This window comes from Numida meleagris, chromosome 1 (assembly GCF_002078875.1).
Source record: "Numida meleagris isolate 19003 breed g44 Domestic line chromosome 1, NumMel1.0, whole genome shotgun sequence".
NCBI classification, from domain to species: domain Eukaryota; kingdom Metazoa; phylum Chordata; class Aves; order Galliformes; family Numididae; genus Numida; species Numida meleagris.
The window spans coordinates 101180393-101204304 of record NC_034409.1 but is presented as its reverse complement, the minus strand read 5'-3'; the positions used below and the strand labels follow the sequence as shown (position 1 = coordinate 101204304).

The following is a 23912-nucleotide window of genomic DNA, read 5'->3' as shown; positions in this document are numbered from 1 at the left end:
TACAGCTCTGAGTGAGGCACCTGGGACTATTGGTTCCTAAAAAATCAGTAGAACACCTGGAAGAGCATGAGAGGCAGATAGTAACAATACATGCTCAATTTTGAAAGATATGAGGAGAAGCTCTATGTAAGCATAGTGCCTTGCAAGTCTGAGGATTTGTTTTAAGTTGCTCAGCAATAAGATGCTTTGGCAAATACTTTGGTACCTCTGAATAGACCTCAAAATGTCCTTAATGGAATCTCCCTTCTGACATTACTGAAGTGCTCTCTGTGAAGTCTGTTAATGTTGTTCCCTGCCAGAATACCAGGATCAGCTTTTGTCTTAACTACAGAGATCTGGTTATGTTGTCTGTAATGGAGAACACTGTATTGTGTTGATTACCAAAGGTATCTTCCAAATGTACTCCTCCTATGAATTCAAAAGGACTGAATTTGTTTGCCTTTTCATTTCTCCTTAATGTTGCAGACAAAGAATCTGACATCCTTGCTGTAAATTCTGACATTATAGTGTTTCACAATTTGAACTTTGATATTATGGAAAATTATTATGTGTAGACTGGTGATATTTGCAGTGGTAGTCTGTAAGACAAGGAAGAAAAAACACATTAAATACATTTAAAAGACGCATTTAATACACTTAAAATCTTTTTTTCTTGTTCCAGACAACAAAAAAAGAGTGTAAGCATGGTGCGTCTCTGGCACCGTATCCCTTGCCCTATGATTTTGTTGGCAGGCTAATTCCTGCAACTGACATCAATGGCAGGTCAGGTAGCTGACAAAAGAGCACTGAATCTTGGCAATCCACCCAGCAGTACGGACGCAGACGTTTCTAGTTTAATTAATGAAATAAATTTGCAAACTGCTTGTTTTCCCTAGGGAACCTTAGAGTAAGTGACTCAAAATCATTGTTGGAGCTTGTGTCATCATTTTCAATTTGAAAAGTTGAGGACCATTATGCTTTTGTACACAGTGCTCTTCTGCTGGGAGCAGCAACTCAGTTCCCCTAAGAACGTTGTTAAGGTATTGTTATGGAAATACACAAATAAAAGGGAACTGCTGTCTCCTTTTTACAAAAAGATTGCAGGGAATTCTTTCTGGAGGTTCATAAAGAAAGCAAACCAACCAAACAAGCAGCTTTCATGTACATTTGTACTTTATTCTTCTATTTGTCTGCCATTCTCTTTATTATGTACTATTTCTAGAGGGTAAATGATCCTAGAGAACCAAAGGGCACTTGAAGCTTTAGGTAACCTTGCTCAGCCTAATTTCTGCCAAACTGATTTGATTTTTCTCCTTGCAGATGATAAAAAGAAAAAAATAGGAAAAGAACTGCAACGTGATTACAGTAGCATTTTTATCTTGTAGCAATCTCTATATTTATTTCAAAATGTTTTGTCTTGTAGGGTCACATTTCTGAGAATGTGTAGGCTGTTACTCCTTTTATTGTTTTTTCTTTTTTCCTGGCATCTCATGCAGTGGACTTCCTGCTTGTCTTAAAGCTGTGGTGCTGCAGCCCTTTGTCATAGTAGATATTTGCTAGGTACAGATTCACACAGTGAAAGAATGGTAGGTTTTGTGACTAAACTTATAACTTATATCAGTAGCTCTATGGAAAAAGTGTCCAAATTTTGATGTAAGCAAATATAGTAATAGATAACATTTCTTTTATATTTAGAAATATCTAGATGTGTTTCAAGAGGCAAAAAGTGTAACAGTGCTACGCACTCTAATGTCTAGAGACCATAGCTAGCAGAAAATTGACTTTTGCCAGCTATCTATAGTAATCTGTTATGAGGATTACACTGCTAGTGGGGGAAAAAAAGTTGATTTTTTTTTTTACAAAATCATTATACAGCGTCAAATTACTTTGATTTAAAATACTATTACAATAAAGCAATGCATGTGGCCATGGGTTTGCATCCATGATGCCGTCAGACCTGTTACTCACAAGTCATAGTTGCTGAGGTCAGGGCACAACTAGTTCCCAGACCCCAGGTGGATGGGGGCCTGCCAGAGCATGGCAGGCAAATTACGGAGTGAGTGACACTGCTCCACAGAAGGCTTGCTTACATGTAAGTTTTTAAGGTACAGTAGCTTGCCTGAATAATACCACATTAGGAAACTCTATGATCACTCTTCCTTACGTGACTGGCTCCAGACAATGTGGATGGCACACGGGAAGGGAGGTAAAAGTCAGTGTGACTGTCTCTGAGGATGTTTGCAGGATGTATCCAGGTGGTACTTGTAAGCAAATATGTGCAACACATGAAATGTAGGGCCTAATTTGAGACACAGCGCAAACAGATAAATTAAAACAAAGAACTTGAAATCTCATTTTGCTGAAGAGAAATAGAAATTCCTTTAACTGAACCATGAGATAACCAGAGGAGGTAAAAAGGGGCTAAGGATGCCAAATATTCTGTTGCTGGCCAATAAAGCCTGTGCTTTCACATAAGATACAGAACTCTATTATCTTAAAAAGGAAGCAATGCTAGTCTGGAGCTTATGTGGCCTGTGTGACAGTGCACACATGTAATGGTCTTGCAGTTGAGGAGCTGTGAAAAATCACTGTTCAAGATGGTCATCAAGGTGTGGGTTGTAGATTCCTGGCTATAAAAACAGAAAGGCAGTTTCACTTGTACCTTAATCTCAATACCTTTAATCTCTGTAATCCTTACAGTGAAATGCTGTTCTTATTCAAGTTACGGACTGCTAGAGCTTTTCAAGAGAGTTAATCTGTCCTTGGTGTATTACCAATACTACACTGTATTTTATATACAAAGCTAAGAGAACTGCAGTTATTCATCCAACAGATATGAAAATTGCATTAACATTCCTCCCTACATCTGTCAATCTCTGCCCTCTGTTTTTTTCACTAGCAAAGTCATCCTGAGGTTACAGGTCAATGATTTAACTGTCTCCAAATCACTCCCCCAGTGATCTGCTTGACTAGTTTGCCTGTTCACGTGAGAGAGTTTATAACTGTAGGTTAAATTTTAATGAAACACCTCTAACTTGATGTTTGACCTCAAATTGATGATATGCAGCTTCTGTGGGAATTAAGTATGTCAAGAGTCTTCTGAGCTTTATCTTTGTTCTTGATAACAACTGCAGGCAAATAGACATATTTTAAAATGACAGTCGAATATTGGGAATGCCACTATCACTAAGCACTGACAGCTTCCAGAGCGCTCACAGGAGAAGACAATTCTCTGTGCAGATAGATGTAATTAAAATTATTTACAGCTTACCATCTGCCTCTGTGTCCTGTTAGTGTGTGTGGAGTAAAGGAGTTTTGGCAAACACAGAAATCCAATAAAAACTTTCCTTGAACTGATGCGAGTACATGCAGAGGCCTCTTGGTTTGTATTTAGGAGATCAAACTGAGGGAGGAATACATTACGCCTCTTTTCTGCTGGTCTGAAGAAAACTACTTTTTGCCAAACGTACTCCTAGAGCTTGAATTGATGGGGACCTGAGCTATATGGTTAAAGAATAACATACAGCTGAAATACAGCCCAGCAGTGAAAAACACAACAGTGTTTGCTATTTATAATTCCACTACAGGGATACAAAGAAGAAACTGTTCAAAAACATCATTAATAACTGGAAGAAAACTCTATGTATATACCCAACAGAGTTCATTATGGCATCTGACTGCATTTACAATACAGGAAGAAGTAATTATCCTTATTAAAGAACTGAGAGAACAAGAAAAATACCTAATTTTAAGAAGTACTCTTAGCACTGCTTTTGAGCGTGAATGGTCAGCAAGTCAACTAGGTTTCTGCGGAGTACATACTCTTGACATTATGTAGCAAATATGCTGTCTTGAAACTTGAAAGGTTCATTGTTCCCATCAGAAATGGGAGGTTGTACAATTCGGCATGAGTCATTTGTTGCTCCTTCAGTTTCTTGATTAGATGAGGATAATTTAATATTCACATTCAAGTCTGAAAAAGTTCAAGAAAAAATATGAAAATGTAGAATCATTTGAGTTGGAAGGGACACTTAAAGGTCTTCTAGTCTAACTCCCCTGCAAGGAACAGGGACAGCTACAGCTGGATCAGGTTGCTCAGAGCCCCATCCAGTCTGATCATGAACGTCTCCAGGGACAGGGCATCCACCACCTCTCTGTGCAACCTGTTCCAGTGCCTCACCACCATCATTGTTAAAAAAAACTTCTTCCTTATATCCAACCTACATCTCCTCTCTTTCAGTTTGAAGCCATTTTGCCTTATCCTGTCACAACAGACCATGCTAAAGAGTCTGTCCCCTTCCTTCCTGTAGCTCCCCTTTCATAGAATCATAGAACTGCTCAGGTTGGAAAAGACCTTCAAGATCATCAAATCCAACTGCAACCTAACTGTACTACCCTAACAGCCCACCACTAAATCATGTCCCTGAGCACCACATCCAAATGGTTTTTAAACACATTCAGGGATGGTGACTCCACCACCTCCCTGGGGAGCCTGTTCCAGTGCTTAACAACCCTTTCTGTAAAGAAGTTTTTCCTGATATCCAACCTAAACCTCCCCTGGCACAACTTGAGGCCATTTCCCCTTGTCCTGTCACCAGTGAGAAGAGACCAGCCCCGCTCTCACTGCAATTGCCTTTCAGGTATTTGAAGAGAGCAATAAGGTCTCCCCTCAGCCTCCTCTTCTCCAGACTAAACAGCCCCAGTTCCTTTAGTCTCTCCTCGTAGGGCATATTCTCCAAGCCCTTCACAAGCCTTGTTGCCCTTCTTTGGACCTGCTCCAGCACCTCAATGTCCTTTCTATACTGAGGCGCCCAAAACTGAACTGAGAAAAATTTGAATTGTTTTGTTTACATTTGCCAGAGCATTCAGAAATCTGTTACGGAAACTTACTTCCAAATATTTTGGTAAAAATCATAGAAGATTCCACTGTCATGTCCTGTTGACAAATATTAACTGACCTTTAAAAAAAAAAGTCATTCTCTTCAACTAAAATTAGGTAGAGAAAGGTAATAATCATGGAATTACTTGTCACAGCTTGTCCTTAACAGAGTGCTTCAGTGGAATTATTACTTTGTAATTTATAGTAAACTCCTGATATATGATTAGTAGCAGTGGACTGTCTTTCTTTGAAACCAACATCTCCCTCTGTACATGCTTAAAATTCAAGTTAGCTAGGAAATGCAAGTTCTAACATCTGTGTACCAGATTTTACACTGCATTCTACTGAGTTATGCTTTGTCCAAGCATTAACTATACCACATGAAACTGATGTTATGTAATCTCATAAAAAATGCAATAAATGACACGCATCACCCATGTTTAAGTGGTAGCAAGTATCAGTTAAATATCTTTGTAATGTATATTCAGATCATTACACTAGCTGCTAAGGACCTGGCCTGTGTTGCATCATTTACTTAGTGACAATAAATTAAGTCAGCTGCAAGGTGATACTTTTACAGGTTTATTAGCTCATTCATCAGGGACCTATTTTAGTTTGGTCTTAAATTAATGAAATTAATGTTCATCAGGCTAATGAAACGTTAAGATTTCCATATTGCCCGATTTTGTATTTCCTTCATCCTTTGAATCCTCTGAAATACATCTCAGATCTAAAGTAAGATTTTTAGGAATGGATGCCAAGAGCAACTATGAAAGAACACAATAGAATGCTTGTAATATAGTGACTGAAGAGAAAAGGAAAAGGTTTTTATTATTTCCTTGAAAAACTTTTGCAAAGGAGGATCAAGAATTGACAAAGCCAAGACTGCTGGAAAACATCATAACTGCAGTGGAATTTTTCAAGTTTCTCAGAATCACAGAGTCACAGAATTGTAGAGATTGGAAGGGACTTCTGGAGATCATTGAGTCCAATGCTCTGCTAAAGCAGTTCCCTACAGCAGGTTGCACAGGAAGGCATCCAGACAGATTTTGAATATCTCCAGAGAAAGAGATTCAACCACCTCTCTGGGCGGCTTGTTCCAGTGCTCTGTCGCTTTGACAGTAAAGAATTTCTTCCTTCTGTTACTATGGAACTTCCTGTGCTTCAATTTCTGCCTGTTGACCCTTGTTCTACTGTTGCTTGCTACTGAAACAAGTCTGCCCTCCTCGTTTGACTCCTGCACTTTAATATTTACAAACAGTTATGACATCCCCTCTCAGCCCCTGTGCTCTTGGGCCACTCACCTGAGAGGGCCTGACAGCGACCACGACCCACACCAGCCATGCAAGAAGCCACACCCTCAGCAGCACTAGCAATGTTTACACAGGGTTTAATAAAATAATAAAACTACACAGAATCACAGAGTCGTATGGTTGGAAAGGATCTCTGAAGAATATCTAGTCTAACCTCTCAGTCCAAGCCTGAAGCACCACTCTTATGAGGAAAGGCTGAGCCACCTGGGTCTGTTTGGCCTTGAGAAAAGAAGACTGAGAGGGGATCTGATCAATGTCTATAAATATCTAAGGTGTGGGAGGCAAAGGGATGAGGCCAGACTCTTTCCAGCAGTGCATGGCAATAGGACAAGGGGAAATGGCCACAAACTGAAGCATAGGAAGTGTCGCACAAATGTATAACAACTTCTTCATAGTGAGGGTGACAGAGCACAGGAACAGGCTGCCCAGAGAGGTTGTGGAGTCTCCTTCTCTGGAGATGTTGAAGACCTGCCTGGACACCTGCCTGTGCAACCTGGTCTAGGGAGCCTGCTTTGCAGGGAGGTTGGACTCGATGATCTCTAGAGGTCCTTTCCAGCCCCTATAATTCTGTGATTCTGCTAAAACATGTTCCCTAGAGTGTCTGAATGGGTTTTGAATATCAACAGAGAGACACTCCACAACCTCTCTGGGCAGCTTGTTCTGGTGTTATGTAATGTAATTACTGAAGTAATCTATTTCTAGAGAGTCTAGAAAGGTAGACTCATAGCATTTCTATATCTCCTGGTAGTAGCGCAAGTCTTTTCTGAATATCTGAGTATCTGAAGTAGCTAGATATGGCTGAATCAGAATTGTTGACAAGAAATCAACACGTAGCAGGACATCCAGTCATAGGGATGCTTGGATGAATTTGTGCATATTGACCGTAGTGGGAAACTCTTCCTACTCATAGATGAGTTATTTTAAACTATTACTCCACCTTTGATGTAGCCTTTATCTCAGGACTACAGAGACATCTCCATGATGCAAATTTTCAGGAACCTTTGAAAGGGACTCTACTCATTTAAATCCTTTACTATACAGACACTATTCTCAAATTATAAAAGACTAATGATTGTTTGCACAGTTGCTGGGTAGAAAAATGCAGACATCAGATTCTTATTTTGTTCAGGATATTCCTTGTAGCTCATTCAAATAAAGAGTTCACAGGAAACAGGTAGGACAAGCCTGTGTCTGAGATATACAAATAAAAAAAATAAAACTTCTGTTGGGAATTTATCTGGAAAACTGTAATAAGGTTATGTATTTTAAGTAGTAAAGAGAACTCCCTGCAAATGGAAAAGCATACAGATGTTTAAAGTCTCCAGATGAAGGACAGAAATGGTAAATTGTTTAAACAGGCAGATCTTAGAGCAATTGCAAAGCAGAGAGGATAGAAGAAAGGAAGAGAGAGAAAGAGAACAAACTGATACAGGGGAAGAAAGAAAGATTAAAAGTAAGGAAAAGATTTATGGAAATTTCTATAACAAGGAGAAAAACAGGCAAAAACCAAGGTAGTATTAATATGACTGGGTAAATAATACATAATATCCAATTAAAGAAAGCAGGATGACTGAAAACATTAAGGTGCTTGTAGAGGAAATTAAGAATTTCTTGGTTCACTGTCAGTGCAGTATGCCATAAAAATGATTAAAAAAACTTTATTGCTTCTAAGTAGCACTAATATGCTTATCATAATGTATGTCATGATAATGAAAACTCCAAGTGTTAAAGCTGATTTGTATTTTTGTTTTCCTGTACTGCCAGCCAATGACATTTTTCTAGCCTTTTGCACAAGTCAACTAACTTTTCTTCTCTGATTATATGTACTGCATATTAAAATAACAGTATGCCCAACATAAAACCATGCAAAGAAATTACATGCTTCTTCACTCATAACAGAATTCTTCATATAGCTGTTGGCATTTGTTTAGTTCAACTTCATTAAATATACAAAAAAAAACAGAACAGTATCTCAACAAATTATGTTTACCATGTTGGATTGTTCTTATTTAAAACAGCAGAATGACTGCTGATTAACATTAACTATATATTATTCAGAGACATGGAATAGTGCAAAGAATTGTCCCTGAGGAATGGCCATGAACAAGTAGAAAGCCTATAGGTGAAAGTTAAGAGACCAAGGCAAGAAAGGGAGCCTTGTGGATGTGGTCTGCTACAGACCACCCGATGAAGGAGAGCCTGCTAAAGAAGCCTTCTTCCCCCAGCTACAGGAGGTGTCACATTCGGAGGCTCTCATCCTGCTGGGATGAGATAGTTCTATATGTAGAATTAGAGAATCATTCAGGTTGGAAGGGACCTCAGGAAGTCTGTAGTTCAAACTCTTGACCAAAGCAGAGTCAACACTGAGTTTAGGCCGGGTAGCTCATGGCACTGTCAGTGAAGTCTTGAAATACCTCCCAAAATGAAATCTGCACAACTTCTCAGCAAAGGAAAAGTCCTGCTGAGAGCATTTTTCTTCCTTATAGTGAGTCAGAAATTCCAGTTTCAATTTATGACCAGTGTCTGTCGTTCTCCCACCACGCATCACTGGGAAGAGCTCCATCACCCTAATCCTTAAACTTAATCTCCTATGTCTCCATAAGTGCTGGCAGGATAGCCAGTAGGTTCCCTTGCAGCTCTCTCTCCTACCAGCTAACAAGCTCAACAGCTTCTCCTGTGCAAACATTCCAGTCCTCACTATCTCAGTGCCCTTTGTTGAACTTGTTCTGGTTTATTGTTGTCTTCAAATACTAGGGAGGGTGGGAGGGAAGAGAAAATCTGGATGCAGTATTCCCAGGTAGAGGACTAGTCTGTAACCCCTCATGCTCCAGCAATCCAGACACTTTTTCACTGTTCCGTTTCAACCTTAGAAAATGTTACTGGGCTCATCTTTGTGAAATATAATCTAAAGTTAGAAAGAATTTGTAGAATTACTCTGTTTGGAAGGATAGAAACTGTGTAGTGCTAATAAGTTATGTTTTTAACACTATGAGTAAAATGAGCTAATGTATGACTTCAAATATTTAGTATCAAGAGAGGAAATATTTTTTGCCTTGTTACCATTCCTATAGAGCTAAGTAATATTCCATTACTACTTTATCTACAGTTTTACAGGAACAATTCTAATAAGATAAAAGATTTAGCAGTTCAGGGGTCAAAAGAACAGCGTGCTGTTAATAATAAATGAGTTGTGCCTTACGCAGGAGAAAATCTTACTGAGATATATAAGACCTAGAAACAAATCTAGAAAATACAGGCAACTCAGATATGACATAAGGCACATCTAGTTTTGCCCAAGTAAAGGTGAAATGTGCCTTAACAACCAGTGGCTATGAGTAACTAGATATACTTCTGTTTTGTGATTTCACCCATAACATCGTACTTACTGGAACCAAGTGGCTTATAATGTGAAAAGAAAGCCCAACATTTGGTACTGTGGGGGATTTACTCCAAGTCTTGCACAAGTGTCAATGGAATTAGAATAATCCTTATGCTTAGCTCCAGAAGCTGAGCTATTTCATGAAGATTTTAGTTTTCATTTTGAGAAAACAAATGGAAAAAATATATCTTCTTTTGATCTGTGTAGTGACACAAAAATATCTAAAACAATATCTAGATGATACTTCATTGTCTCCAAAATAACCACACAAATTAAAAAGGGATAACAACAACATACATTCTTTTAAGTTCTAATTAAAACAAAAAAAGATTATTTTTAAGCCAGGATTTTATTTTGAAGTTTGATGAGATTTTGAATGCTTATGGTTGTCAATTTTTATACTGCAGATGGAAATTGAAAACCCAGATATAAATACGAATTTGAATATAAGTTGACCTACCAACACTGCTGTCAAAACCAACAGATGGTTAAGTAAGTTCTGATACACCTGAACTTTGTTCCATATATGAAACCTTTTTAGAGGGATTATATTACAATGTTTGGTTCTTTTTTAATTATTATTAAATTCATATTTGTTTACATTTTCCGGTTAGAGCCAGGTTTGAGGCAGAACTGCCAACATCCATAAACGTATGTGTTCTTATGTTATTTTTTGCCTCACTTGTCCTATTTTGGCACTTTAGATCAGCTGTAATGGATTTATATACCTGTCCTTTAACATTTCTGTGGTTTTACTCCCAGTTTGCAGTTCTTCTATAGATGCATTTCAGATCACTTGTCCTCTTTCAAGATTTGTCCATTTCTGATTGCTTACTTGCAATTAATAATGTGTCTCTTACATTACAGACAGCATGAACATATAATATTAACTCAATTTCAACAATATGGGGAAAAAAATCATTTTTTACCATAGTTTCATGACTTCTGTGTCCTGTGTTCCTTTGATTATTCTCACCTCGTCAGCAGCTCAGAACTGATGAAACACTGTAGAGAGAAGTATACTTTTTAAAACCTAGCTGTATGTTTTGGCACATTGCAGAAACAGGAATCTGGTACTTAGGACAGGAAAGACAAACCACATCACAAAGCTCAGCAGAAGGACTGCCAGCTGCACTGCAGAGCAGGCTTGCTAAGTAATCCCCACATTTGCATCCTCTTGAGCATACAATTTACCTGTAAGCTCTCTAGAAGGTAAAGGAAAGGAAAAGGATTAAGAACAGAAAATAAAAAAAAGAAGGAAGAGTAGATTCCTTAATGATATCCTGACATTTTTAGAATGGCTGAGGAAATATACATTAAAAATTCTATAGCTTGAGTGGTTTGTACTCACAATCAGAAGATATTTTACTGAAAAAAAAAAAACATTTAGAGTGTAAATTCTGAAATCTTTTCACAGAATCACAGAATTGCAGGGTTTGGAAGGGACCTCAAGAGATCATCAAAACCAATTCCTCTGCTAAAGCAGGTACCCTACAATAGGTCACACAGGTAGGTGTCCAAATAGGTCTTGAATATCTCCATAGAAGGAGACTCCACAACCTGTCTGGGAAGATTGTTCTAGTGCTCCGTCACCCTTACCATAAAAGAAGTTCTTCTGCATTTTTTGTATGGAACTTCCTATGGTCAAGTTTTATGCCATTACTCCTTGTCCTATCGCTACACACCACTGAGAAGAACCTGGCCTCACCCATCTGCCTCCCACCTTCCTTTAGGTATTTATAAACATTAATCAGATCACCTCTCAGTCCTCTTTTCCCCAGGCTGAACAGACCCAGCTTACTCAGCCTTTCCTCATACAGGAGATGCTCCAGGACCTTTGCCATCTTTCTGGCCCTCCACTGGACTCTTTCGAGGAGATCCCTGTATTTTTTGTACTGGGGAGCCCAGAAGTGAACTTAGTATTCTGAATGTGGCTTCACCAGAGCAGAGCAGAGTAGAGGGAGAGGATCACCTCCCTCGATCTGCTGGCCACACTCTTTTTATTGCACCCCAGGACACCATTGGCCTTCTTGGCCTCATGGACACACTGCTGGATCATGGCCAACCTGTTGTCCACCAGAACACCCAGATCCTTCTCCACAGAGGTCCTCTTCAGCCACTAACCTGTATCTGTTTTGGTAAATCACCACTCCAGATTTTTCATATAAAGTATACAGGGAATTTCTTTTTATTTTTTCTTGATAGCACACGTTAGAATACCAGGTCAGAATTAAAGGGTAGAAGGCAGTGGAAGTTTTCATAATTTTCTTTCAAATTCTCCACTTCTTCAATTTATAGCATGTTAGGATGTTTATAGATCACATACATGTATAAGGAACTACTTATACTGACTGGATAACAAAACTGGATTAAAAAGAAAGACAGTTTTAAGAAGCTCTTTTAATAGTAAGATAGATCTTCTAAATTATTACTGTCATAAATTTAAGGGTCTTTTTTTTGCAAAATTATGAGTGACTAGAAATCTTTACAGCATATGATATGTGTCAGATTGTTTATTTATTTAGCATAGGACCAATGACACCACGAGGTAAGGACTAGAAATACATACATAGAGTACTGCTTATTTTAAAACATGGTTTAAGGTTAATTTTAAAATTATTTCTTTCACACACTGTAACAGTAGTACCACACGTACAGTTAAATGACAGTCTCCCATCCACAGAAATCTCTGAGCTCTGTGTCTTTGTCTCTGCCTTCTATATTCCTCTATTTAACTCCTACCACATGTTATATTTGTCAGGACAGACAAGGAAATCATGTGATGATGGAAGTTTGTTACTCCTTTTGTAAACAAGGGTTGGGCTACAGTCTGGAAACTTTATTTTTTTTTCTCTTAAACATTTGATCTTTTCTTCCCTTAAAGATCTTCTTTTCTCTTACAGATCTGGTTGACCAATGTCAACCATCTTGTGTTTGACCACTTCCCTCTGGGTTGCTTCTTTGCAATGATAATCTTCTAAAAGAGATAAAGATGAATCATTTCCACATCATCAAAATTTGCCACATAGAGTATGCAACAGAATGTTTCATTTACTCAAACTCAAAGTGTTTTGAAAGAAGCTCTAAACTTGAATAGACAAATGCAGTCATGGCATTCAGTCACAGCTAATCAAAACAAGTCAGGGACACGTTCTGGCAAGTAAGAGATTTCATTTGGGAACTGAACTAAACACAGGATTTTGCTGGATTCTATTCATTTTAAATAATGAAACTGCCTCATAGTTTATTTAGCTATTTCTGTTAGCCTCGTACAACATGCGTTCATACTAATGTTGAGGCGCAAGTATTGCATTTCATTTTAAAAGCCAACTATTTTTTCAAGTGTTGTTTTAACATGCATGGCATAATCACACACTATTCATTGCCCTGATGCTTTGCTTCTCAATAAAGAAAACTGGTTGTCCCAGATACTACAGATTATCACATCTGTTTTTATATCTCATAAGGAAGAGTCTTTTAAGGATTTTGAACCCAGTGGAATCCTGTCTTCTTAGCCTTGCCAATGTTATCGCTCAGCTTGCTTTCACAAATGCACATACTTTCACAAATGCAACAGAAACAAACACCCAACCTGGTATGGACAATCTGAAACATCTGTAACTCATTGGAAAGAACTAAATACAACTAAAAATAATGTTTTCTGATTCTGTCTTTGTAAAATCCATGAGGATATCTAAAGAAGCTACAGGCTTTTTATCAATGAGTTTGAGATTTTTGAAGTCAATTTTTTATCTACCTCAACATTCTTCTTGTGTGGTTCCACCTTGCTGACAGGTGAGTTTAGATTTTTATCTGAACTAATTTGGGAAACAACTGACAAAGGAATCTTCAACAACCTCAAAAAGTACTGCTGTCAATGGTTTACAGGCATTCGGCCCGGTTCCATGACGAAGGGGATGGGGGACCCACGGGCCCACACCCCGGGAAAAGGAAAAAAAGGGTAAGGAGATGGTCCTGAGAGCAAAGAACAGCGGCAACAATCTAAGGAGAAACAAACTAATTTATTAAATAAGATATCGGAATACAAAACAACACACTATAATACAATATAATTACAATTTAAGCTGATAAATCCAATACAGAGAGAGTGAATGTCCCAAAATCAAGGTAGGCCTTACTCTACTACCGACGATAAGACGGCTGGAGAGCGAGGTGCTGCCAAGACGAGAGACGGGCGGAAAAGGGATGAGGCCTCGTGATCTGCAAGTTTTTATCTTTTCCCTCTGGCTGGAAAATGGTAACAGAAGAGCAAAGTACCGTGGGGAATGTAGTAGTCCTTCTCTTCTGAGAACCAGGCATATCCACTACATGATGTTATGATGTGGAATACCAATAACCGAAAATCACAAAACCATGACAACTGCTTATATGAGCTGAATACGCATGAATGAATAGGGAATGTCAGCAGAGGCGGGGCATTAGAAACTATTCAACTTTTATTCCAACAACTTACAGTAAGCTACAAAAATGCAAATAATGGTTTGAGGGACCAGACATGGAAAAATTGCAATTGTCTTATTCCTAGCATGTGAAAAGGAAAAAAAAAAAAAAATTTAAATGTGATAATCTATCAGCAAGATCATTTAAATCCTTGAATACTCTGACATTTTGACTTTAAGAGAAGGTCCTTTGGGTATGGGATCTATAAAGCACCAAGCATTCAAACTTCTTAAGATACAGAGAGCTTCCAGGAAAACCATATCTAGCCAGCAAAATAATCACCATTCGCTGTTTAATCACCTCAGAGTACTCTAGATTCTTGGGAAATTACTGAAGACATCTCTTCTTTTGGTGTACATGTTCATGCTGCTACAGTAATGTAGTGTCAAATGTTCTGTTGGATAAAAGATATTGAAACAGGTACAGACTGATGAAGGAAGAAAAAAGGAAGCTTAGACACATTTGTTCAAATCATGTTCAAGTTCTACTCTGAAGTTACATGAATGTGATGCTTTTAGACAGTGGCAATTATTTCCTCAAGAGTATTCTAGTACCAAACATGTGACAATGATTTAAAATATAATTTTATACAACGCTGTGTTGTAATTATGATCTGATCTTTATTTACAGGGTAACTTAGTGTTTACTTTTCTTCTGTCTCTTCTCACAACTGCCAGTGATGCTGAAGTGTTGGCATCTTTGTGCTATAGTTACTTGTAGGGCTACTCTGAAAACACAAGTATATGAGGAAGCTGCTTCCTGAATCTGCCAATACTAATGGTTTGCCATTCTTTAGTTCTTTTTGGAGTATTTTCTTATTAATTAAATATGAAAATACCTCATCAGGGCATTCTATCTTGCTCACAAATATTCTTCAAAGAACAATGCTAATGGTTTAACTGTAATTCTGCTAGGTAGTCATCCTAGATGGTGAGGCATTAAGTATCCTAAGTTGTACCCATATACGTCTTAAATATATTAAATACAAGACATACAAAATAGCAAGAATATCTGTTTCCTGAGCTGTAAAATAGTAAGAAAAGTGGTTTGTTCTCAAAGATATTTACTACACATTCTACAGACTTTTGACTGTTCAGTTGGCACTCACATCATGGGAAATAGAGATTTACATGTCTAGAATATGAGAATAACAAATGCACAAGCAAATTCATATACAGCCACACACATGCATAGCACAAACGGACTCATGTATATTATCCCTGAGAATTTATGGTCATGTGGAGACAAATTTCTTTGCTTAGGCCTGAAGATTATAAGTGTTGAGGATTTCAGGGGAAAACAGAGCTGGAAGAACATCAAGTCAAGACTCCCTAGGTACAAAGCTAGGTATTCCATGGCAATTTTGTGTTTTAATGTTATTGATAGGTGAAGAGATAGCCATTTCATTCTGCTCACCTGCTAACCCTAATTAAAAATAAATCCATAAACATTTTTTGCCAACATCCCTTCCTATTTTGAAGTCCTCTTTCACTTCGCAGCAGAGACTAATTCCTAAAATGACAGGATGTTTATGTTCAGCCCCAAAACCGTGCAAATTACTAATGTGATTAAAATGCTAAATCCTAGGTGTTACTGCCATGAAATATCCAACAATAACCATATGTACCTGAGCATGTACCTACTTTCCTGCCTGGTTTGTTGTGAAACTTTTTGACTGCTATGTTATCTGGAAAGAGAAGTTGGCAGGCCAGAAACTGTTCTTATTTCAGGTTGTACTATATACAGGAACTAATAGTATTGCCGGCCTTGAAGACTGATGCAGTTAAAAAAAAAAAAAATTAGAATCATAGGACTACAGAATCCTTAGAGTTGGAAGGGACTTTTAAAGGTCATCTAGTCCAACTCCCCTGCAATGAACAGGAACATGCACAGCTAGATAGGCTGCCCAGGGCCTGATCCAGCCTCACCTTCAAAGTCTGCAGGGATGAGGCATCAACCACATCACTGGGCAATCTGTTCCAGTGCCTCACTACCCTCACTGTAAAAAACTTTTTCCTTATATCCAACCTAAATCACTCCTCTTTAGGCTTGAAGCCATTTCCCTTTGTTCTAACACAACAGACCCTGCTAAAGATTCTGTCACCTTCTTTCCCACAGTTCCCTGTTAGATATTGAAAGGCCACTCTCAAGTCACCTCAGAGACTTCTCTTCTCCAGGCTGAACAGCCCCAGCTCTTTCAGTCTGTTCTCATAGGAGAGATGCTCCATCCCTTAAGTCGTTTTTGTGGCCCTCCTCTGGACATGCTCCAACAGATCCACGTCTCTCCTATGCTCAGGACTCCACATCTAGACGCAGTGCTTCAGGTGAGGTCTCAGCAGTGCAGAGCAGAGGGGCAGGATCACCTCCCTCACCTTGCTGGCCATTCTTCTTTTGATGCAGCCCAGGATACAGTTGGCGTTCTGGGCTGCAAGGGCACATTGCTGGCTCATGTCCAGCATTAATCCACCAGTACCCTCAGGTCTTTTTTGGCAGGACTGCACTCAATCCTTTCATCTCCCAATTTGTATCAATAGTGAGGGTTGCCTTGACCCACAAGCAAGATCTTGTGTTTGGATTTGTTGAACCTCATGAGGTTCACATGGGCCCACTGCTCAAGCCTGTCTGGGTCCCTCTGGATAAAAAAAATAGAATAAAAATTCCAAAAACTTTAAAAATAGAATTCTTTAAAATTAAAAAGCAACAACGACGACTTGCATTTGCTTTTGATGTCAACAATTAAATTTAAGAGTATACTATTGCATGAAATGGTCAGATATGCTGGCCAGTCTCCCCTGCCTGTACAACCAGCTGAATGTGTTCAGCTGTTGCTTATCATCTTGTTTTACAGTTTTAAGGAATTTTGGATATACTTTTCAACTGTATTTTATCAGTACCTAGCACAATGGGGCCCACATCCATAACTAGGATTCCTGGACACCTTGATAATTCTAGTGGTAGTAACAATAATAAATTGCACATTTTCAAGATTGGTGAAAAACTTTCTGACATAAGGAAAGCATATGTGTTTCAGACCACAGAAAAATGTTTAATACATAGTCATTATAAATCCCAGAAGTGATCAATTTATAATGAGAAGTGTTTGCACATGAGCATTGCTGCCATGCCACTGAAATATAACACAATGATTCAGTATGTGCACAGACCTCCAGTGGACAAATGCATACAGATTCATTCCATGCCACACTGACATTTTTTACTGAAATATTCTTAATTGCTAACAGAAATACCATCAGCTACTGCAACTTGATTTTCTTTAACTAGGTTTCTCGTATCAGTAACACATTTGCAGCAGCAGAATTCATCCAAGTTCTCGCCTTGTCAATTTTTGATCTTTAAAATTTATTCTATGTTCCTAGCCTAAGCGCTTTCTTCTGCAGAAAACAAAGTAATCAGGTTTCATGAGAGCAGGGTTATTGCACACTTGTATGTAGCTCTTGGAGGAAGCTCATAAAGGAAATAGAAGTCTGTAACTTGCTCCAAATTTCCTTCAGGGCCCCTAGTTCTTTGATTTAATCTTAAAACAGTCAAGACTTCTAGCCATTTTTCAGACACAAATAGGTTATGGCATCAAATGCACTTCAGGGAACTACACTGTGACTTTACACTGATCTCTAATACATCTAAATATATTTATTCCCACAGTTTATAAGCTTCCTCCCATGTCATTGGTACTGACAACTTAATTTAACAGAAGTGTTAGCCTTCCATTTTAGAAACTGGAGGAATAATCTAAATGTTACACAGCGAGGCATTTTCCTCTGAACATCCATATATTTGAGTTTTACATTTAAGTGTCTAAAACGGAAAGAAACCTGCTAGTAACTTTGTCAGCTTGCTAACTTTTTGTTATTGATTAGACAGAGTATGTTTCCTAGATATAATGCAAACTCTACTTTGCTGTAAAATAAGAACCCTACCTTACATATGCCAGAAAGCCAAATGCTGGCACTTTTTTCATTATACAGAGGGAAGTTACATTAAATTCAAGCCACATTTTTTCAGAAATGTTGCATCAATTCGTGATTTTCTTCTTCTTTTAAAAATACATCTTCAACTTCACTATGTTATGTAATTTTCGTATGTCCTTAAAAATTGTTCCCTGAAGGTTACCCAGGGGCTAGTAATTTCAACAGTCTATGGGACTGTTCAATTAAAGGGAAAGCCTACTTTTTGTTTCTATCCTAGGCTATATGTCTAGGAACTTTAGACGAGACACTCTTGCATAAGAATATTCCTGATATACATTTGAGACATGTGACTGTGTGTATGAACATACGTACACATGTGTATGTATATTTTGCAGTAGATGGAACTTACAAAAAACCAAAATCAAATGCAAAGTGTTTTTTTCTCAGCTACCCTCATCCTGAAACAGGCATAAAATTAAAATGTTATGCTCCACACTCCTGATGCATTCCTGCTACCATGAATTCTCACATTAGGTAATCTCACAGTGGGGACAGCCACGGGAGAGTTTCCCTGTGTATTGTAGCAAACCCCATCTTGAAGTTATTTAATGACGTGCAGCTTACAGTCAGGTTTTCCCAATGTGATTTTGACCTATTTGGAGAGTGAAAGTAAGAAGATTAAAGAAAAGATAGAGCATAGAACAGGTTTGTGCTCAGGCAACTATGAGATATTTACAGGTTTTCCTTAAAAGAATTGTCTATAACTAGCATCTATATCCAGAATGTCACTAACTATACATTAACATTAGAATGAGAGAAAGTATTTTTGTTTAGTCTTCTTTCATTTTTGTACTTCTCTTTCAGGACATTTCCATATATATATATATTTACGTATGTATATATATTTATGTACAATATGTACATATATAAATATGTATATCTAATATATATATATGTACAGAAACACACTTGCACCAGGAAGCTTAAAATGCCCTTGTGGAAGAAATATAGCGAGTTGAGAATAATGGTTGAGTCTTGGAGGTTGGGAAATGGTAGTGGGAGGAAAAGGAATAATTTTTTTCACTACTATTTCTTATTTCTGTGACTATAACACTTAGAAATAAAACACGGAAAAAAAATCTGGGAAAGAAATTGTCATTGGAATTCTTGTTCCCTTTATAAACAACAAGGGTAAATTAGGCTACTTGTTGTTGGACACATAACTTTCTAAAGACATGTTCATTTATGTACTTTACAATAGATAGAAGAAGATCGTGGTCATGGAGTCCCTGCTGACTGGAAACTAGCCAATGCTGTCTGCAGAAAGGGCAGAAGAGAATACCCAGGAAACGACAGACCTGTTAGTCTTACTTCAGTCCCTGAAAAAGTTATGAAGAATATTGTCCTGGGAGATGAGAGGCCTCGCAGAGAGATCTAAATAGATTGGAGCACGAGCAAATCGGTATGAAGTTCAACAAAGGAAAATGCTGAGTTCAGCAACTTGGTTAGAGTAATGTCAGGCACAGGCACAGGGAGAAGAGGGGATGGAGAGCAGTTCAGCAGAAAGAGATCTGGTGGTGCTGGTTGACAGCAGGCTCAACATGAGCCAGCAGTGTGCCCAGGCAGCCAAGAAGGCAAAGCACATCTTGGAGCATATTAAACACAGCACAGCCAGCAGATCAGAAAAGGTGATTCTCCCACTATATTTAGCTTTGGTGTGGCCTCACCCATAATACTGCATGAAGCTTGGGGATCCACAATGTAAAAATGATATTAAGGTACTTGAAAGCATCTTGAGGAAGAAAAAAGTTATTGACAAGTCTGGAAGGTATGTTCTATGAGGAAAAGCTGAGGATGCTTGGGTTATCCACTTTGAAGAAAAGAAGACTAAGAGACAACCTCATCACTCTCTACAACTTTCTGAGGAGGGGAAGCATTGAGAGAGGAGCCTGGTAACTGATGACAGGGCACCCAGGAATGGCACAAAGCTGCACTGGGGATGTTCAGAAATAAGTAAAAAAATTCTTAACTCAGAGGGTAGTCACACACTGAAAGAGCCTTCTTCCTGAGGTAGTTGATGTGCCATGTCTGTCAGTGTTCAAGAGATGTTTGGACAATGCCTTCAGTAATATACTTTAGACTTCATTTAACTATAAAATCCCAACTGTTAAGGTCCATTCCAATTGAACCATTCTTGCTACATGCCTTGTGATTTATCTTTTCTCATCTTTATGTATTAGGTGTATAAAGAGATGAATTTCAGAATTTGCTTAGGCAAAGTGCTCCTGAGCTCAGAAATCAAAGACTATGAGTTTTGGTATTCAAAGCACTGGTAGGTCACATCTCAAATTGACTGTAATTTCAGATTTTTGGCAAACAAATTTACATCTGTCCAGGGTAAAGTTATAAAAAAGATGTAAACTATAGGCTGTTTAAAATAGATCATTTTAAAGCAGTTTATTGATAACACAATCAACCTCACACATTTCTTTATTATCTCAGTTCACCACATGGAAAAGATGAAAAAAAATGTGAGCAGATATGCTAGACGTCACAGAATAAAGTCTGCAATCTAACATACCCAACGTGGCCCTAAAACTACAAGTGTACTAGTCCTACTGAGAAGTTCACAAAATAAGATGCGTATTTTCATTTTCATAGTAAATTACTATATTTCTGAGATTAATTGTAGCTGTAAAATTTAAATGTTTTTTCTTCTATTTAAAATCAGACTAATTTTTTTCAAAGTAATTCTCCAATGATTTTTTAAAATAAGTATAAAGAGCAAATAAGGGCTACATTCTAACAATATCCATCAAAAGGGAAGACACTTTGCAGAAAGACATTCATAACAGATTTCTATGGCAATCAATAGTGTATTTTTACTACATACAGGTTCAAAGGCAGACTACACTGGCCATTTATAACAATTTGCATATGCCAAACATTTTGTTTTACTTTATTATTTTTATTTTGTAGCCACTCAAAGTACATCTCTCATTACACTTCAGCAATTCAGAACTTGATTTCAAAGTTCAGCAGGAAAAGCCAAAGTTCAAGTCAAAGAGTGAACTGTGCACTCTTAGGAACAGTTTTTTTCCATGAAAACAGAGTTGATAACCTCAATCTTTTATCATAATTGTCAGTGCATTTTGCCTTAACGTAATCAGGAGTTGAATGTAGTAATGTAGTTTTGATTTTCCAGATCTAAGTAAAATATTTCAGGCTAAAGTATCCTGAAATTACTCTTTTCGGAGATTTCAGGTTTTGAATGCTGTTTGGAAGTCTCATCTACCTTTGATGCCTGTGGTACCAAATCCATTGTTAAGGATTTAATTCACTGAAATATAATCCAATTAATCATAGAGTTAACTATAACATTTTGTTTTTAGTTTTTTCTTACTTTTTTCCACATTTGGCAGTATATTCAGGACTGATTAAATACAGGATATTTGTAATGTCTTTGATAACACTTGCAAAGTATTAAGATAACAGATAAGTATAAATTATTGCCAAAAGGCAACATACAACTCTTGTCTAAAATCCTCTAATACAGACATTTCCACACTGCACATTCTACAAAGATATTTCTAAATTATTGCCAGTACAAATGCTTCTCATAAGGGAATTATTATCACAGTATTTCTAGACAATAGCTTTGCTATTTGATAAGCAGGAATTATTTCATTTATTTCATTTTCTTTTAGTATTGTAAAAGGATTTAAGCCTATCAAACCTGGAGCATCTACTTGCTTTGCCTTAGATGTTGCGTTCCATTAAAATTAGTAAGACAACAGCTATCTTTGCCCCAAGTGTGAATATAGCTATGTTCGTTGGACAAGGGTGCGAATTTAATGACTGATAATTTGAGACATTCAGGGTTAGGCTGGATGGGGCTCTGAGCACCTGATCTAGCTGTAGGTGTCCCTCTTCATTGCAAAGGGAGTTGGACCAGATGGCCTTTACAAGTCCTTTCCAACTCAAATAATGATTCTAGAATTGTGCACTTCCTTTCATAGTGTTAAAAAACGTTGGGTTAGACCTTTATGGATATAGTGAGATTCCTTTATAAGAATAGTGTAAAATATGTCTTGATGTTGATCTCTGTGCAATAAATAATTTGTTTGGCATATGTAGCGTCTGTTTTTCTTCACTCACTATCTATGGTGGCAGGTTGTGATTTCCTCAAACTAATTCTGCGTTATTTTGTTCAGTTTTTTGAAATGTTATGGATTGTATTTAGTTCCTTTCTCAACAAGGAGTAGGAAGTGTGTCAATAGATGAGTATACAAAATTTCTTCACATCCCTTGGAAGAAATGAGCAGTATTTTTGACATGGCTACTTTTGGGTACAAATGTAAAAGTTTTCTGAAAAGTTATTAACTCCTAAAGATAGAGTCGCTTTTCAACGTTTGCAATAATTAAATGCAATGTATAACTGAAGATATTTAATTTCAACCAATGTTTGTAGAATGTATTTTGAACTTTTGACTTAGTCAGTATTTGTGTTAGTTGTTACATGGAATTGTGTTGAAAGCCTTCCTTTCAGTAAAGTGCTATATCTACTTAAAATTTGAGCTGAAGTTGTTGGAAATATTTATGTAAAAAAGACAATTTAATACCTGAAATATCTAACAATCAAAAAATATTAGAAAGGGAGAGAGAAATCTCTTTTAGAGAATTATCTCACATCTCATCTTTTTGAGACTTTCCAATAGGCCAAAGCTATGTTGTATGTCTAATTCTAATTAATTTTCAAAACCACATTATTAAATGATCTAATATTTGTTAAGACTAAATTTATTCTCTATTTCTAAGATGGATCTTCCCTCACAATAGATTAAATTTTTTGTTTACATACACTGAGATGAAAAGCAGGACAGAGAAACCTTTGCTTCTTCCTTTCTTGAGGAAAGTTCTTACACTTTTGAAAGAGAAATAGCTTTGGGCAAAGGTTCAAGAAAGCTGGTGAACAGATTTCGTATTTTTAGTCTGTGAGTGTTAATGTAACTGCAAAACAATGCACTATACTAGTAACTAAATAGGATGCAGACACTGAAATAGACAAATTACCCAAAAAAGGGGAGCAGGAAGATAAAAAATTAATTTTATAGATGACTCTGGAAAATAAATGAAGTATTTTAGGAAGACAATAATAGCACAGAACAAGCATTTGGAAATAGTGAAACTACTACAATATTTGCTTGCAATTTCTCTGCAGTGCTGCCATGTAGTGGATTGGTGTTTGTCGTTCTATCTGTTCTAAACCACTACAAGTAGCTATTTATTCAGGTTTGTGGATGTGCAGGTCAGGTCAGTCTAGGCTCGTGAGGTTTACCATTAGATGTGAATGACTTAGAAAATACATGGTCCTTGGGTTTTTGACTGATGAAACTTAAAGGAGTGTAAGAAAAATTTCAGCGCCATCATTTCAACCTAGAAACCAGCCCTTTCCTTTGATTAAGACTTGAGTATTCTAAACTGTGTGTGCATGTACCTGCATGTAAGAGGTGATATGACTATACAGGATTAAAATAGTTTCTGATAAAACTAAATTTAGTGTCTGTGTATCAGATTTTAGAGCAAAGAATTTATCTCATATAAAGCACCCACTGATTGATTTTCCTAATAGCAAGGAGAAGGAGGCTTTGACACCTAGATGACTATAGTTCAAGTGTGAGTCAGATGAAGAATACCTTCTGTGTACATGGATTATGCATTTTTATGTGTCTTTGGAGACTAGATGTCTGAAAGAGGTCTAAAAGAATTAAGAAGAAGGCAGCTAAGCCCTCTTCTTTGTTTGAAAGTAAAATTATAATAATATAAAATAGTAGTTAAATCAAACATGCAAGAAAACATGGAAATTATTTATGAATTATTTAGACACACTTATTTACTTAAATAATAAGTATTAAGGTCATAAATGAAAGTTTTAAAATTGCATTGAGTATGCTACAAATATTAAAAACTTA

At 37.3% G+C, this 23912-nt stretch overlaps 1 long non-coding RNA gene across 1 annotated transcript in view; it reads right to left on the bottom strand.

Annotated features, from left to right (window-relative positions):
* LOC110402108 overlaps positions 449–23912 on the bottom strand; it is a 31324-nt gene continuing 7860 nt past the window's right edge. Inside the window, exons 3-4 of the long non-coding RNA XR_002440910.1 lie at positions 10480–10555; positions 449–3952 (exon numbers count right to left, since the gene is read on the bottom strand). This is a non-coding gene — a long non-coding RNA (uncharacterized LOC110402108). The remainder of the gene's footprint in view (positions 3953–10479; positions 10556–23912) is intronic.